General features: G+C 46.7%; 1 pseudogene across 1 annotated transcript in view; it reads left to right on the forward strand.

Annotated features, from left to right (window-relative positions):
- The window catches only part of LOC308512508 (histone-lysine N-methyltransferase PRDM7-like), a 76,543-nt pseudogene that overhangs the window by 56,953 nt on the left and 942 nt on the right, over nt 1-18,648 (forward strand). Inside the window, exon 12 of the transcript in view lies at nt 16,642-16,771. The product of the transcript in view is annotated as a histone-lysine N-methyltransferase PRDM7-like (transcript). The remainder of the gene's footprint in view (nt 1-16,641; nt 16,772-18,648) is intronic.

Here is an 18,648-nt window from a genome sequence, read left to right on the forward strand (position 1 = left end):
TCCATTTTGAGTTTATTTTTTGTGAATGGTGTAAGTTGGTGGTCTAGTTTCATTTTCTTGCATATATCTGTCCAATTTTCCCAACACCATTTATTGAAGAGACTATCTTGGCTCCATTGTATGTTCTTGCCTCCTTTGTCAAATATTAATTGAGCATATTGTTTCGAGCCGATTTCTGGGCTCTCTATTCTATTCCATTATCTATATGCCTATCCTTGGGCCAGTACCAGACAGTTGTGAGAACAGTGGCTTTGTAATACAACTTGATATCTGGTATTGAGATCCCACCAACTTTGGTCTTTTTGAGGATTGCTGTAGCTTTTCGGGGTCTTTTTTTATTCCAGATGAATTTTTGGAGAGTTCGTTCTAGATCTCTGAAGTATGCCGTTGGTATTTTAATGGGAAGTGCGTTGAATTTATAGATTGCTTTGGGTAGTATGGACATTTTGACGATATTGATTCTACCAATCCATGAACACGGTATGTTCTTCCATCTGTTTATGTCTTCCTCTATATCTTTTTTCAACGTCCTGTAGTTTTCTGAGTAGAGGTCTTTTACCACTTTAGTTAAGTTTATTCCTAGGTAGCTTAATTTTTTTGGTGCGATGGTAAACGGGATTGTTTTTATAATCTCTCTTTCTGAAAGTTCACTATTGGTGTATAGAAATGCCTCAGATTTCTTGGGGTTAATTTTGTATCCTGCTACATTGCCAAATTCATGTATTAAGTCTAGTAGCTTTTTGATGGAGTCTCTAGGGTTTTGTATGTATAATATCATGTCGTCTGCAAATAAGGACAGTTTTACTTCCTCTTTTCCAATTTGGATGCCTTTTATTTCTTCTTCTTGCCGAATTGCAATGGCTAACACTTCCAGTACTATGTTGAACAGGAGTGGTGAGAGGGGGCATCCCTGCCTTGTTCCTGTTCTTGGGGGAAATGGTGTTAGTTTTTGTCCATTGAGTATGATTTTGGCTGTGGGCCTGTCATATATGGCTTTTATTATGTTGAGGTATGATACTTCTACTCCCACCTTGCTGAGAGCTTTTATCAAAAATGGGTGTTGAATTTTGTCAAATGCTTTTTCTGCATCAATTGATATGACCATGTGGTTTTTTTCTTTCAATTTGTTTATGTGATGTATCACGTTTATTGATTTGCGGATATTGTACCATCCTTGCATCCCTGGGATAAATCCTACTTGGTCATGGTGTATGATCTTTCTGATGTACTGCTGGATCCGATTTGCTAAGATTTTGTTGAGGATTTTGGCATCAAGGTTCATGAGGGATATTGGCCTGTAATTCTCTTTCATTGTGTTGTCTTTACCTGGTTTTGGTATTAGGGTGATGCTGGCTTCATAGAATGAGCTTGGAAGTGTTCCTTCCTCTTGAATTTTTTGTAGTAGTCTGAGGAGGATAGGTTTTAGTTCTTCCTTGAATGTTTGGTAAAACTCCCCTGTGAAGCCGTCTGGTGCTGGGCTTTTGTTTGCTGGAAGCCTTTTGATGACTGCTTCAATTTCTTCCATAGTTATTGGCCTGTTGAGATTTTTAGATTCTTCCTGATTGAGTTTTGGAATGTTGTATTTTTCTAGGAATTTGTCCATTTCCTCCAGGCTGTCTAGTTTGTTGGAGTAGAGCTGTCCATAGTATTTTTTAACAATCATTAGTATTTCTGTGGGGTCTGTTGTTATTTCGCCTCTATCATTTCTGGTTTTGTTTATTTGGGTCCTCTCTCTTTGCTTCTTGGTGAGTCTGGCTAGAGGTTTGTCAATCTTGTTTATCCTTTCAAAGAACCAGCTCTTGTTTTCATTGATTTTCGGTATTGTTTTTTTGGTCTCTATGTCATTTATTTCTGCTCTAATCTTTATTATCTCCTTCCTTCTGCTCACTCTGGGGTTTTCTTGTTGCTCTCTTTCTAATTCTTTGAGTTGTAGAGTTAGCTGATTTACTACCATGTTTTCTTGTTTTTTGAGATAGGGCTGTAGAGCTATATAAACTTCCCTCTCAGGACTGCTTTCATTGTGTCCCATAGGTTTTGGATTGTTGTGTTTTCATTGTCATTAGTTTCCAGGATGTTTCGAATTTCTTCTTTGATTTCATTGGTAACCCAATCAATATGTAATAGCATGCTATTCAGCTTCCAGGTGTTTGAGTATTTTGGGTTGTTTTTATTGCAGTTTATTTCTAATATTATGCCATCGTGGTCTGCGAAGACGTTTTTTATGATTTCAATCTTCTTGAATTTGGGGATACTTTGCTTGTGACCCAATATATGGTCTATTTTTGAATATGTCTTATGAGCATTTGAGTAGAATGTATATTCCCTGGCTTTGGGGTGAAGTGTTCTGAAGATGTCTATTAAGTCCATCTGATCTAGTGAGTCATTTAGGATTGCTGTATCTTTGCTGATTGTTTGTCTAGAGGGCTTATCCAGTGTTGTCAGTGGTGTATTAAAGTCCCCTACTATGATTGTATTGTTGTGGATCTCTCCTTTGATATCTTCCAGGAGTTTTTTTATGAATTTGGGTGCTCCTGCATTGGGTGCATATATGTTTACCAGAGTTATATCTTCTTGTTGTATTGATCCCTTTAGTATTAGGAAGTGGCCTTCCTTATCTCTTGTTATGGCCTTCACTTTGAGGTCTATTTTGTCCGATATAAGTATTGCTACCCCAGCTTTCTTTTCCTTTCCATTTGCCTGAAAGATATTTTTCCATCCTTTCACTTTCAGGCTGTGTGAGTCTCTTCTAAGGAGGTGGGTTTCTTGTAGACAGCAGATGTATGGGTCATGTTTTTTTATCCATTCAGCCACTCGATGTCTTTTGTTTGGAGCATTTAGTCCGTTTACGTTTAAAGTTATTATTGAAAGGTACTTGTTTGTAGCCATTTCTGTTTTTGTGTGGCTGTTTTCTTTCTGAGCTTTTTATTTCTTATTTTTATACCAGTCCCTTTAGCATTCCTTGCATTGCTGGCTGGGTGGTGATAAACTCCCTTAGCCTTTTTTTGTCTGTGAAGCTTCTTATTTCCCCTTCAAGTTTGAATGATAGCCTTGCTGGATAGAGTATTCTTGGATTCAGTCCTTTGCTTTGCATCACTTTGTAAATTTCTGTCCACTCTTTGCTGGACTAATGTGTTTCTGTTGAGAAATCATTTGATAATCTAATGGGAGATCCCTTGTATGTAACTTTCTGTCTCTCTCTTGCAGCCTGTAGGATTCTCTCTTTGTCCTGAACGTTTGCCATGGTAATTATGATGTGTCTTGGTGTGGGTCTTTTTGGTTCACCTTGTTTGGGACTCTCTGGGCTGGCGTGACTTTTTTCTTCCCCACCTCAGGGAAGTTTTCTGATATTATTTCTTCTAATAGGTTTTCTAATCCTTGTTCATCCTTCTGTTGTTCTGGTACCCCTATTATTCGTATGTTGTTTCGTTTCATGTTGTCCCAAAGCTCCCTTAGGCTCTCCTCCTGTCTTTTCATTTTTTTCTCCAATTGCAGTTCAGTTTGGGTGTGTTTTGCTTCCTTGTCTTCTAATTCACTAATTCGGTCCTCTGCTTCTCCTATCTACTGTTAATACTTTCAATGGAGTTTTTCATTTCAGCTATATCACTCTTCATTTCTTCTTGGGTCTTACTTAAGTTGTTGATTTTTTCATCTGTTTCTTCTAGCTTCTTGCAGAGGTTGTCGATTTTTTCCTCCATCCGGTTTGTGCCCTCTAGGACCCTTATTCTGAATTCTTTTTCTGTCATGTTGCCTGCCTCTGTATTACTTAGCTGCTTTTCTGGAGAGTCCTCCTTCTCTTTCCTTTGGGGGTTTCTTTGTCTACGCATGTTTGATCTCACTGACATATCTATACGTTGAGTCGTTCAGTGGTTGCTCCCTTGGTGGCAGTGACTCCTTGGTCTGTGGTTGCTCTTCGGGCAGTTGCGGTAGCAGCTGCTCTTCAGTTGGCAGCAGCTCCTCTGGTGGGTGCTGTTCACAGCTGTGGTGGCTCTTCGGGCTGGTGGGGCGAGGTTTCACGTACAGCTGCTGTTCCTCAGCAGAGGGTGTTGGTGCTCAGGAGGTTGCTGTTGCTTGGATCTGCTGCGTTGATTTAAAGGCACAAAATACAACACAACAAGGCACCACGTACCAGGCACTATACACAAATATGTTCACGATATTAATAGCCCCAAATAAAGGTGACCACCTGAATTAAGAGAATTAGGGGATAAGGAAGAAGGAAGAGAAAAAGATAAAATAGGAAAAAGAAAAGAAAAGTAGGGACCAAAAAAAGGAGTGCAAAAATGAAATTGGGAAAAAGGAGGGGGGAAATAGAAGTGAGAAAAGAAAAGAAAAGAAAAAGAAAGAGCGAAAAGAGAGAATGAAGTGGAAGAGGGGAGGAGACTTATTTTATATGAGGAGAATACTCCTACTGAACAGCCATTAATCCCAACAAGTTCCAGCAACAGCTCCCTGGAGATGAATGCAAACTAGAAACAACCAATAATATAACGATGAAAATAAAATGGAGAACACTAATCCCAAAATAAAATAAAGAGAAAATAAAATGGCACTTTAAAAAAAATGGTAAAATGGTAGCAGTAATAATACTGGTTAAAAGTAAGAAGGTAGTAAATAAACGGGTAAAATCAGGTGATGGAAAAAAGAAGAAAGAAAAAAAAAGAAAAAAAAGGAAAAAAAAAACAAAGAAAAAAAATTTGGTTTCATAGTTAAAAGGTGAAAAAAGAAAAAAAAAATTGCAGTAGTGAAGGTCCTTCGGTTCTTCTATTCTTCAGTGTGGCTCGCCTTAGACCTGCCAGGAATTCAGTAGAGTGTTGAGTTTCCCTGTGATACACTGTTCCTCTGTGTTGTCAACCACAGTCCTTTTTTTAAAGCAAGCCGCATTTGTTTCCCAGACTGCCTTATTTTGTGTTTAGCAAAGAGTCATTTTGTGGGTCAGCCTCTGGGTGGGAGTGTTCTGGGGTTGGCCTCAGAGGCTATAGGGCCTCTCTGTCCAGTGGAGGTTCACTGCCCAGAGCTGGCTGCGTAATAGTTAGTTACCGGGGCTGTGTTGTTGCTGGGATTGAAAATCCCTCTATAGGCCAGACCCTGTTAACTCCCAGGGACTGATCAGGTTATTTTAATCCTTGATCTCCTACAGGGTGGAATCTGGGTGTGGCTGTGCTCCTTGCCTGGGGGCTGGGGGAAGGAGTCTCACTCTCCAGAGAGAATGTCTGCCCCGGACCTGGGCTCGGGGGTGTCTCAGCACTCAATTCGCTGCCACCTCTCCCGGCCCCCCTTCTCTCCTCAGTCTCTCCCCAGATTCCACTCCTCCGCACACTCTCCCTCTCTTCAGCACAGGTGAGTGTCTGTATCCGAAATGCCCCATGAACAGGATTCAGTAAAAACAAACAAACAAACGCTGGCCGCGGAAACGGGAAAGGCTTGGTTTCTGTAGGCTTCTTCTCTTACCGGGACTGCATGGTCTGGTCAGCTCTTCAGGCTGCCCCCTTTAGGCTCAGTCCTCTGTGATCACAGAACCCAGCTCTCAATTCCCCCGGCGGTTCTCCTTTCCCCTGTCAGGGGCTGTGCCTGTCCCAAGGGACGCGGCTGTCTGCCACGAGGTCTCCCTCCGACTCTCTGGGTTCAGAGGTCTGGCAAACTTTCCTGCCCAAATCCCTGGGCTTTTTACCTTTCCAGGGGAGTTCTGCTCTTCCCGGCTGCAAACCGTCTCACCAGCTGAGCAATTTCGCCAATTCGGGGTGGATGTTACTAGTTTCAGCTGCTCACTCCATTTGCTCCGGGACACGACCTGGGGCACGTCTGCCTATACCGCCACCATCTTGCTCTTCCACTCGACAGATTCCTTTAAGGCAGTGGTTCTCAACCTTCCTAATGCCGCCACCCTTGAATACAGTTCCTCATGTTGTGCTGACCCCCAATCATGAAATTTTTCTGTTGCTACTTCATCACTGTAATGTTGCCACTGTTATGAATCGTAATCTAAATGTCAGATATGCAGGATGTATTTTCATTGTTACACACTGAACATAATTAAAGCTTAGTGATTCATCACAAAAACAATATATAATTATACATGTGTTTTCCAATGGTCTTAAGCGACCCCTGTGAGAGGGTCGTTCGACCCCCAAAGGGGTCGCGACCCACAGGTTCAGAACCGCTGGTCTAGTGGGAATCCCTGTTTCCCAGAACGCAACTCCCCGCCTACCGCCTGGTCCTCTCGCTAAGGAAGCGAACAAATGCGCCTGGAAGACAGTCCGGGACCTAAATACCGTCGGGTGGAACAGAGTCTCTGTCAGGCGGCAGGAAGGCCGCGTCAGCCCAATACCTGCCCTGGCTGGGGGCTCCCGGCTCCCGGGGTCCCGCCCATATGCAGCGGGAATCCAAGCCCTGGACACCGCCCAGTGGCTGAAGGCTTCTTGACGGACACTCACAGGCCCCAGCACAGCCAATCACCACGGGGGGTTGGGAGCGCAGGGCGGGCTCTTTCCACAGGATTCTGCCCTTGACTGGCAGGAAGGCTCCACCCCACGCCCCGCCCTTTTCGCGTTTCTGACCGCCCATTGGCAGGCCGGGCCCGTGACCACAGCACTCATTGGCGGCTGGCGCTGACGCTCTGGAGGCAGGAAGGTCCCCCTGGCCCCGCCTCACACCGCCTGAGGGCGGGAGCACGCGGCCAGGAGCATGGGTTTGAGGGGACCTCGGCCAGGTTCGCAGTGCGGCCTGGAGACGGACAGGAAAACGGGAGCCTTGCGTGGGAACCCCTTTGCCGCTGGCCTTCAAACCCCCAGCCGAAGACCCGGGGTGTCCTCCTGAGAGGCTCCCACTCTGTCAGCCTCCAGGGACCCCAAGTGCGCTAACCCGGAGGACCCCCGGTCTCAGCGCCCAGAGGAACGCTCAATCCCCCAAAGGTCAGACACACCACACCCCGAGCCTGGGCTCCCTAACCACGGCACCCAGGAAGACCAAATCCCCAACTCCGAGACAGAAACCCTGGAGGCTGTCCCTGAGACCCCAAATCTCTTCACATTAGTCCCAAATCCTCTGACCCGAGCACCCAACTTTCCTGGCCAGAAAGACCCGGATTCTGTCCAGCGGGCCTATCTCCTAAGCCGGAGACGTCTCTGCCCCTTGAGGCGCCTCCTCCCGCGTGCATTGCTCCTGAATCGTGGGTGCCATTCCCGAACCCGGTTCCTCTCGGCACAGCCCCCGCCCCCATTGTAAGGGCGCCACCACCGCCACCCCCAAGGGCCCTCAACGCCCCCACCGCGCCCCTCAGACCCCTCTGACCGCTCCCTTCAAAACCCCCAGACCGCTCCCCTCAGTCCCACCAGACCTCGCCACTCAGTCCCCCCTGACCGCTCCCCTCAGACCCCCCTGACCGCGCCCCTCAGACCCCCCAGACCGCTCCCCGCAAATCCCCCAGACCGCTCCCCTCAGACCCTCCAGACCCCTCCCCTCAGTCTCCCCTGACCGCGCCCCTCAAACCTCCCAGACCGCTCCCCTCAGACCCCCCACCGTGCCCCTCAGACCCCCCAGAACGCGCCCATCAGTTCCCCCTGACTGCGCCTCTCAGTCCCTGGAACGCGCCCCTCAGACCCCCCTGACCGGGCCCCTCATTACCCCCTGGGACCCCTCAACCGCGGCAGGAGGAGGCGCCCCCTAGTGGGTCATAATGGCCGCGGCCCCGGTCTGTCTGGGGGTGGGGGAGGTGGGGGGGGGGTCGCCCTGCCAGGTGGGAGCGGGTCCCCTCAGCGACTCCTCCTCCCACAGGCACCACGTCCTCCGGAGGAGACTCCGCTGGCGGCACCATGGACCCGGACAGGGACCTGCAGGAGCGCCCCGTGGAGGAGGCGGGGAGAGCAGGGCATAGGCCCAAGGTGAGGGGGTCCGAGGGGGTGGAGGTGGGGACGGGGGGTGGGGACGGGGTGGAGGCGGGGCGCCCCCCCTCGGGCCGGGGAGGACGGACGAACGGACGGACGGTCTCCCCCCAGCCCAGGGGCGCCTGCAGGGACGTGTCCATCTACTTCTCCCGGGAGGAGTGGGCGCAGATGGGCGCCTGGGAGCGAGCGCGGCACCGCAATGTGAAGAGCAACTACGAGGCGCTGCTCAGCATGGGTGAGCGAGGGGGGACAGGGCCGCGGGGTGGGGGGGGGGGGCGGGGGTGCTCCGTCCAGGGCCCCGGGCTCTGCCCCCGCCCAGCGCTGGCTCTGCTGTTTGTCCCTCAGCTTTTCGCCTGCAGGACAAACTCTTTCTTTCTCTCCTTCCAGGTCTCAGGGCCCCTCGACCCCCGTTCATGTGTCGCCGCGGGAGGACGGCCAGGCCCCGGGTGGAGGACTCCGAGGACTCGGATGACGAGTGGACCCCGAGGCCACGAGGTGCGGGCGGAAGGCGCGCAGCTGCCTGACCCTGACCTGGTGTAGGTCGGGCGGCCTCTCGGGAGTTACCTGGGAGGAGCAAGCATCAGAGCAGTTACACAGCCAGGGGCTGTTCACATACACCCCTTTTAATGAATAATTTATTTTACAGAGAGAGAGAGAGAGAGAGAGAGAGAGAGAGAGAGAGAGAGAAACAGGTGAGTGAGAAAACTCCATCGCTGCCTCCTGCCTGCCCCCCACCTCACGGTTCATAGGTCGAGGCTCAACCACTGGGCCACACTGGCCAGGGTCATAAAACCTCTTCAATGTGTAACAATAATTATATACAGATTTAGTGTTAACACTATCACAGAGGTCCCTTATTTCTCCCCCTTTTCTCACCTTCACCCAGACCCACCCCCCAAATCTACAATAATGAAACCATAATATGCAAATCCAGGGCGGACCAGCTGAAGGACCCAGCAGATGACCAGGCTATGACACCCACTGGCGCCAGGCCAGCCAAGGCCTGTGAAACGCAATTGGTCCGGCGCCCCAATCCCCCATGATGCCCTGCAGAGAGAGGCCCAGGCCACTAGCCACTGGGTCATCAATGGGGGCTCCCCGTCACCCCAAAGAGGGAGGCCCAGGCCACCAATGCAGAGCTGGGGCTACTGAAAGGGACCTCCCTCTGCAGGCGATGGATCGCAGGACTCCCAGACTGTCAGAGGCACAGAGGGCACAGGCCGGGCTCAGGAATTCCCCCCCCCCCCCCACCACCACCGCCATTCCCACGGTGTAGAAATTTATAAATTTCGTGCAATGGTGCTCTAATATATATATATATATTATTAAGCTGTTCTCTCTCCGGGAGCACACACACCCCTCACCCTTTCCCCTCTCCTCCCCCCAACCCCCACTCGGTGTGCATCTCCTAAACTAAGGGACCCAGGAGACTTGCACCAGGGAGTACGGGCAGGGGCAGCTCATTCAGGCTAACCCCCTGAACCTGGCTCCAAGGCCCCTTTTCTATGACTTTCCAATGAGCCAAAGCCGCCCGCCTAGGCTGAGCTCTTTCCTTTAACCTTTCTAGAGCAACACAGCAGCCCAGCCTAAGCTCTCTCCTGCTGCTGCTTCTATCCTTGTTTCACTGTCCCTAGTTTTAATAAACATTCTCTCAAAATAAAAATAATTGAATAGCCATGTCTCGGTGGCTCCGTTGGTTGGAGCATCCTCCCATACACCAAAAAGGTTTCGTGATCCATCCCCAGTCGGGGTGTGTATGGGATACAACTCATCGATGTTTCTCTCTCACATCCATGTTTCCCTCTCTTTCTTCCTCTTCTTCTCTCTCTAAAATCAATAAGCATATATTCTCAGGTGAGGATGAAAAAATAATAATACAGGAGTATAAATGGTGGTGGAAAAAATAAAATAGAATAATAATATAATTGTATAGTTATAGAACATTAACAAGTAAGTATACAAAAATATAACAGTGAGTAAAAAATAACTAATTCAGAAGAGTTGTGATCACATAGAAGGAGGAAGGTTTGACAGGTGAGCAGTGCTCTAAGACCTGCATGGGGACATATGGGAAAATTATTACTCATGGTAGTTAGGGGGTTGGGTTGTGGGCCAGGGTAGGAAGTAGTTCATCGTTGTATCAGGTTCCATGGCAGCCATGGCATCATCTGCCAGGTTTCATGAAAGTCTGATTGGTAGGGTCTGTAGTTCCATGGGTCTGAGGTTGAAACATAGCTGAAGTCACGACGTTATGTCCAGCTTGCCCGAATCTCTGTTTATGTGGTGACTAGACCTGAGTCTTTGTCCCTAAGACTGTGTGATGCTGATCAGAATCTAGTGATTAGAGAAGGTGGTCACAATCCAAATGTGCAAAGGAGGAAAGATAAGAAAGAAAGGAGCCAAGGTGGTCCTGGTGCCTTGTCCAAGGTGGACTGGACAAGGCCAGTGTGAAGACAGAAGACAGAGAGGAGAAAGCGCTGGGTTACAGACTAGAGATTCTTTGCAGTTACATGACCTTTATTATACTTGTGTCATGAAAGGCCAATTTTTTATTTTTGCTTTTTAGGGCAATTTTATTTTTTAAATCCTCACCCAAGGATATTCATTGAATTTAGAGAGAGGAAGGGAGGGAGACAGAAAGGGAGACAGAAACATCAATGTGAGAGAGGAACATCCATCAGTTGCCTCCTGTGTAGGCCCCAATAAGGATCAAACCGGAAACCTTTTGGTGTAAAACATGGTACTCCAACCAACTGAGATGCCCAGCCAGGGATAGGCCACTCTACACAAATAAAAGAGAAACATGCAAATTGGTGTCACTCTGCCAGGCCCGCCAGCCAATCAGGATACACATGCAAATTAACCCAACAAAGATGGCAGTTAATTTGCCTAACCAGGGCAGCAGCTGAGAGAAGACTGAAGGCTCTGGCTGTAGTGAAGACTGAAGACTGAAGGGACTTGGCTTCTCCTCAGTGGCTGGAGCAAAGGCCTGGGACCCGGGTGCCAGAGGAAATCTAGTGCCGGCAGCCAGGGGAAGGAAGGCCTATTGCGTGAATCTTTGTGCAACGGACTTCTACTTTAAATATATATATATTGAACAGAGGATGAAGTACAGATGGGGTTTTGTCTATTTTTTTTAAAATATATTTATTGATTTCAGAGAGGAATTCAGAGAGATCAAAACATCAATGATGAGAGAGAGCCATCAATTGGCTGCCTCCTGCACACCTGTGGGATGAGCCCGCAACCCAGGCATGTACCCTTGGCTGGAATAGAACCCAGGACCATTCCATCCGCAGGTTGACGCTCTATCCACTGAGCCAAGCTGGCTAGGGCTATTTTTTAACATTTTAAGAAAATTAGCTGATGCTCCCAATAAAAGCATAAGCGTAATGAAACCTCAGGAAACATTTTCCAATCATCCTTGGTCTGTCCTGGGATTACTCTATAATTCAGAATTCTGAAAGATAAAAATCTCCAGATTTTGAAACAATTACCAACCAAAACTGATTTCTCACCCGGCAGGCGTGGTTCAGAGATTAAGTGTCGACCTATGAACCAGGAGGTCACAGTTCAATTCCCGGTCAGGGCACACGCCCATTTTGATCCCTGGTGTGGGGTGTTCAGGAAGGCAGCTAATCCATGATTCTCTATCATCATTGATGTTTCTCTCTCTCTCTCCCTCGCCCTCTCCCTTCCGCTCTGAAATTATATATATTATTGATTTCTCACCATCTTTTAGCTAAACCTTCTTGGGTGTCTTTCAGAGTGGAACAGAATAAACATCAGAAGGTGAGTATTTCCCAAATCCTGTGGAAAAGAAAATCTTCCTCCTGGATGCAAATGCAGGGAAGAGGAGGAAAAATCAGAGTGCACCCTAGGAACTGCCACCTTCCTTTCCTGACCTCTTCAACAAAATGCCCAATATCATCTTAGTCGTTAATAACATCAGCAACAATAGTAGCTACCACGGGTCTTATCTTCACAATGCTTCAGACTCTAAGAATTCTACGTGCATAAACTCACTTAAACCTTACCACAACCCTATGAGGTAGGTACTATAAGTATCACCATTTCTGATGAGGAAACTGAGGTTTCAGACATATACAAGTGTTTGATTGTATGTCTGAAATCACAGTATCGGTGGTCGTGCATTCTAATCCTTAGCTTCATCTCTAAACCACTTACAAGCTCATTAAAATTTCCATAGTTTTATGCACTTTCCACTGTCTCATCCATACATGATTACATCTTTCACTGACTGATGATTCCAAACGCAGTTCTGCTCTGCTATGCTCCAGTGAGAAATGCACTAAGACTTCCGACTTGCAGAAGCTCACTGATATATAGGCAGTTTGCACGGTGTATGGTCCAAGATGAAGATGGATATAGCAACCCCAGCATCAGAGCCTCCCAGTCAAATAAAAGAAAGCCTCTCAACTCTGGGGTGCTTCAGGTTTGACGATTCAGAAATAATAAACAATAAATAAAGTGACTTAAGAACTTCATAGAGATGACACACTATTCAATAGAAGCTCATCTGGAACTGGTTTTGAATGCTCATTCCAGTCAGAAGAAGTATGGCTTCTTTCTCTGAGCTCTAATTAGGCCAGTGTCATCTTGTTTGAATCATTGGCTCCGCCTGCCTACCTCTGCATTGTGAGCTCTTTGGTTCACACCAGATTCTTCTCAGAAGTCCCAGGCCCAATTCAGGGTCCCTGAGGGCCCCCTGAATGTTTGCTGAAAGAGTGCTTTCAAATTTACAAATTAAACTAGAGTAGGGTCAAAGAATAATGAAGATAAATTACATGTGATTTCAAATATAGAGATGGCTGAGAGGGACATTGATAGCAGGACTGTAATCTCACATTCATACTGTATCAAAGTGCTCACAGAACACTTTGGTGAACATCATTATATTTCATGTTCATTATAACATTAAGAATTAGCATGTTATAGGTCAGGAAAATGAAGAGAACAGGCTGGTAGCACAACCTTATTCAAACAGAATTGGTGGGAACCAACTAATCTAATTACAACTGTTCTTTCCATGATATAGTAAATTGCACATTTTAGCATAATTTCCTTTATTGTCATGGTAGGTTTCTGCCAGCCATTTCTTTTTAAAAAATATGTTTTTACTGATTTGAGAGAGAGAGGAAGGGAGAGAAGCATCAGTGAGAGAGAAAAACATGGATCAATAACCCGTAACTGGGGCATGTGCCCTGACTGGGAATGGAACCGGCAACCCTTCAGTTCAACGAACTGAGCTACACCAGCCAGGGCTCTGCCAACTATTTCTTTCTTTCTTTTTTTCTTAATCCTCACCCAAGGATATTTTCTCATTGATTTTTAGGGGGAATAGAAAAAAGAGGGAGAGAAAGAGAGAAATATCAATGTGAGAGACACACATAATGACTGGTGGCCTCCTGCATAAGCCCAGACCAAGGTCCAGGCCAGGGAGGAGGGTCCTGCAACCAAGGAACTCGCGCTTGACGAGAATTCAACTCAGGACCCTTCAGTCTGCAGGCCGACACTCTATCAACTGAACTACACTGGTTAGGGCCCAACTATGTCTTATTCTCTTCCCAGTATCCTTCATTCTCAATGTGCTATAAAAGAAAGAGCCTTAAGGCATGGGTTCTAGTCTTCGATTCAAAACCCACATTGGCCATTTCTTTTTCCTCTAATTTTCATACTTCCCAGGTATTTCCAAGAGGTGTTGAAGTGTTCATTAAAGTCATGTATATCATAAACCCTACATAATTAAATAAATGTACGTTACATTTTAATATGTGACTTTCACACTGAAGGCAAAGTCCAGGGCGCCATTAAGTAATGAGTCCAGTTTGAAGGAATTGTCAGGAACAGCAAATTTGTTGACCACAAGTGGCTCAGAGCAGACCCAGAAACCAGTGCCCCCTCCTGGAGAAGCAAGTACCTCCGGACAGCACCCTAGATCAAAATTGGGTAAGTTCAATAATTTGGAGATTTCAGTTCCACTAATTCCTCTGGAAAGGCTGGTCAGTATAGCCTAGGTATGTGGGGTGTACATTCAACACGCCTGGATTTGAAACTGGAGTTAGCACTGAAGCTTTGAGCTAATCTTACAAACTCTCTGAGCTCCTGAATGCTAATGTATACAGTGAACATAAGGAAACATGGGACACATATAGTTTGAAAGCATTAAATTAAATCTCAAACAATTGACACATGCAAGCTGTCCAATAAATCCATCTGTGATAATAGCAACCATATTCTCTTGGTGTTGTGTGCCCAGATCTTTACTCAGTGCCTAACACATAACGTGCCATCCATAAATACTTTATGAATGACCAAAGCTTGGAAGGTTGAACCTGATAATGGGATCATCTAGAAACTAAAATTGAATCTGCCATCGGTAGTCAGTGTGGCGTACTAGTCTTTTAGTTAATGGAGGAAAATACCAGATACTATAAAGAACAGGTGATCATTTGATGGGAAGACATTGTGTGTTTTCTGACAAGACAGGGACTCATGTTCCAGACCCCCTCGTTCACTAGCTCTTCTCTCATGTAGACCTCAGGAGAAAGGAGATCGAAGTGAAGATGTATAGCCTACGAGAGAGAAAGGGCCATGTCTACCAAGAGATCAGCGAGCCCCAGGATGAAGACTACCTGTGTAAGCTCACCCTAACCAAGGGGCATGTTATGTCCTTGATGCTATGATTTCACCTGGTTTTTGGGTGCCCAAATCATTCCCTTCCTCTCGTGACAGGGAATATAGGATTGAGGCTCACTGATGGGAGCTCTTTCTGAAGCTCTTCGTGTGCAGGAACATGCACTGCACCCTGACTAATCCCTGTTGCTCTTGCCTCCAGATTGTGAGAAGTGTCAGAACTTCTTCATTGACAGCTGTGCTGTGCACGGGCCTCCTACGTTTGTAAAAGACAGTGCCTTGGACAACGGGCATGCCAACCTCTCAGCCCTCACTCTGCCCCCTGGGTTGAGAATCGGACCATCAGGCATCCCTGAGGCTGGGCTTGGAGTGTGGAATGAGGAATGTGATCTGCTGGTGGGCCTGCACTTTGGCCCTTATGAGGGTCAGATCACAGAAGATGAAGCCACAGCCAACAGCGGCTACTCCTGGCTGGTGAGAACTTTACCTCTTCCCTGTCCTCTGGCTTCCCGGCCCTCCTGTGGCTTGGATGCCCCCACCTTCTACATGCTAGGACATGGATGGGGACCATATGGTTAGTTAGCTCTGTGTACTGGGCGGACTTTGCATGAACATGGAGCTCCTCTCTAAGGATCAGAGGGTAAATGGGAGCAAAGTGGTACAGACTCCTCCCTTGTGGGGCTCCTGCTTAGTGGACAAATTGACTCAGGCGTGTAGATGATGAGTAAGAAAAATATCCTGTGATCACCATTGGCAGTTGAATCACCATGCAGGCTGAAAGAGATTTGATGACACTAGAATAAAGTAATTATTCTATTGTATACTCACAACCACACACACACACACACACACACACAGCCTTTAACTTCTTTTCCTGAAATGCAGGTCAACAAATGGAGCAACTGCTATGAGTATGTGGATGGAAAGTATACATCTCAGGCCAACTGGATGAGGTAAGGTCACTAGGCTTCTGGGTGCCGGAGAGGACACTCATGCCTCACAACCCACATGTCTGTAATTCCCATCATGCCTCCCTAATGGTCTCCCTCAGTCCTCTGTTCCCCCTTTTTCTCCATACAGTGATCTTTAACATCTAGAGACATTTAGGAAAAAAGGAGGTAACAGTATAGCATATGTCCTCAAAAGAGAAGAATCTAGTTTGGGCAATGGGAAAAACCTTGAGGACCCTGGATTACTCTGTGATTTGTCTAACTGACATTAGTTAAACCCTTACTATATTCCAGTTTAGAGGAAGGAATTCATTACTTACACAGATCACACAATCCATGTCCCTAGGGAGGACTTACTGCAGACGGACATGAAACATTTTATTTCATAAACATTTAACTCTAATTTTCCTATTTTTCAAGAAGTTCCCAGTGCCCAGATAGCCTTGAACCAAGGATAGTCTAAACCTGTGAGGTCAGCACATCATCCCAGACTCAGTTCTAACTAGAACTGGATGTTGGAGCCTGCAGAGTCATAGTGCTCATGGCCCTTTCCTGAGGAGCTCTCTTGTGTCAGGGGAGACAGATTATGAATAAACTACTATTGTTCTGTGTTATTTTTCTAAGACAGAGAGACCTCCACATTTCTGTGGGAACCTGGGGGAGGCAACTGAATGATGCCTTCAATAAAGTGTGGGGAGACTCAACAAAGGCCTCTGAAGAGAAGGGAGACTTGGACTGAGTGTTGAATGATGTGAGTCCTAGAGCAAGCCCCGAGTCCTGGGGTGTAACACAGAACCTGACTTACAGCTTAGAGAAGCTAGAGGCCACCGGGTTTGATGGGGAAGTCTGGAATGAGGCTTTGGAAATGGCATTAGGCAGGATGAGCACTGTGAGCAGGACGTAGAGACAGGAATTCACATGACCTTGTGACAGAGGCTTGGACATTGAACAGAAGTTTCCCCAGGAGCATGGGGGTGGGTGCCATCAGTGCTGAGGGCCCTACGCGTCAGTGAGGATCTGGACACGATATGACAGGTAGTGGAAGCTCATCGCCTGTGGTTTTCTTTCCTTTCATCTGCCTCAACGCCAGGTACGTGAACTCCGCCCGGGATGAGGAAGAACAGAACCTGGTGGCCTTTCAATATCACAGGCAGATTTTCTACCGAACCTGCCGGGTCGTGAGGACGGGCTGTGAGCTGCTGGTCTGGTATGGAGAAGAGTATGGCCAAAAGCTGGGCATCAAGTGGGGCAGCAAGTGGAAGACAGAGCTTGTGGCCGGGAGAGGTGGGCACCACTCTTCTTCAACATGGAAAGAAAGAATTCTTAGAAGTTTTCATGCTCCAACTCTCAAGTACAGTAAAATCCACTCTAGAGTCAGCAAAGCTTCAAATCAGATGCTTCAGAAATTGATGGCTCATCACATAGGTCTTTGATTCTTAAGAATAATTTTAATATTTTTATTTTTGTTCTAATTTTTAAAAATATGCTTGTATTGGTTTTAGGGACAGAGATGAAGAGAGAGGGAGAGAAATATCAATCTGCTGCCTCCTGCATTCTCTCTACTGGGGATCAAGTCCACCACCCTGACATGTGCCCTGACCAGGAATCAAACTGGCTACCTCTGGGTGAATGTGACAATGCTCAACCAACTGAGCCACAATGGCCAGGGCCAATTTGTGTTCCATTTTTAAAAATACTTCATGCACAAAATGCACAGCATCATATAGTGCTGAAAGGATTAGAGGCAAAAAAAAAAAAAAAAGGTCTCAGGCACTTAACCAGCTCTCTCATCAAGGTGGTTGTTTTTGGGTTGTTGTTTTTTTTTTTTTTTTTTTAACACTTTAGCTGTTTCTTCTTCATTTACTGCATATTTCTAAATGAAATGTGTGTGTTAACATGCATTCATTCATTATTTTTTGACTTGTCATGTGAATTCCTACTCGGTGCCACACAGGGTTCTGGGAGCTGGAAATACAGATTAACACGATGATCAGAATCACTGCTCCTGAGCAGCTGGTTGGTGAAGGATGGAAGCCTCGGCAGACATATGTGCATGTGCTTAATATCACACAGTGGTTAGCGCTTTGGAGAAAACGGGCCCAGGACAAGTGCATAGGGATCAGTGTGAGGGGAAGGTTGGTGTGTCGGATTGCAAAGGTCAAGGGAAGGCTTTCTCAGGAGACAACATTTACAACAGTTGTGTCACAAGGTCCCAGGCAGAGGGATTGGCTGGTGCAGGGAAGGAAAGAGGTGGGGTGTTGAGCTGGCTGAGGGCTACTCCCGTCTCAGTCTCAGTACAGAGGGCAAGAACAGAGGTTGGACAGATGCCTAGCAGCCGGGAAATACAGTGCCTATGATCCAAGCTGAGATACTGGGGACTTTCTTGAGTGAGACGGGACAACTGAGCAGTTTTCAGCTGCAGAGTGGCATGTTCTAAAACTATGCTTTGTTAATTTTTGGGGGAAATAAACTTCAGTGGGGAATCCCCTCCGAGATTATTTCAACTCCAAGTGAGAGAGGAAGGCGGACTGGCTGGAGAGGGACGGGAGTCAGGAGTGTAAGAAGCAGGTTGGGAAATATTTTTGTTGTTGTTGTTAATCCTCACCCAGGGATATTTTTCCACTGATTATTTTTTGAGAGAGAGTAGAAGGGGGAGAGACAGAGAGAGAAACATCAATAGCTTGTCTCCCACAGACACCCCAACCAGGGCTGGGGATTGAGCTAGCAACCCAGGTATGTGCCCTTGACTAGAATCAAATCCAGGACCCTGGAGTCCCCAAGGCGACGCTCTATCTACTGAAACAAACTGGCTAGGGGATGGTTGGAAAGATATTCTGAAACAGGACTTTGTAGTATATTTGAAGTAGGCTAACACTGAAAGAAATCAAGTAGGAATACTGTGTGAGGAAGGACATATTTCCATTTTGTGATTTGTGGAAAACTGAGAGAGAAGCAATTGCTAGTTGGGGCCTATGGTTTCTCTATTTTTAAATATTTTTAGTGATTTGAGAGAGAGAGGAAGGGAAATGAAGAGAGGGATAGAAATATCAACATGGATCAGCTGCCTCCTGCTGGGATCCAGCACAAAACCTGGCATGTGCCCTGACCAGGAATCAAACTGGTGACGTCCTGGTTCATGGGTTGATGCTCAACCACTGAGC

Source organism: Myotis nattereri (genome assembly GCF_964212035.1).
Source record: "Myotis nattereri genome assembly, chromosome: Y".
Taxonomy (NCBI): domain Eukaryota; kingdom Metazoa; phylum Chordata; class Mammalia; order Chiroptera; family Vespertilionidae; genus Myotis; species Myotis nattereri.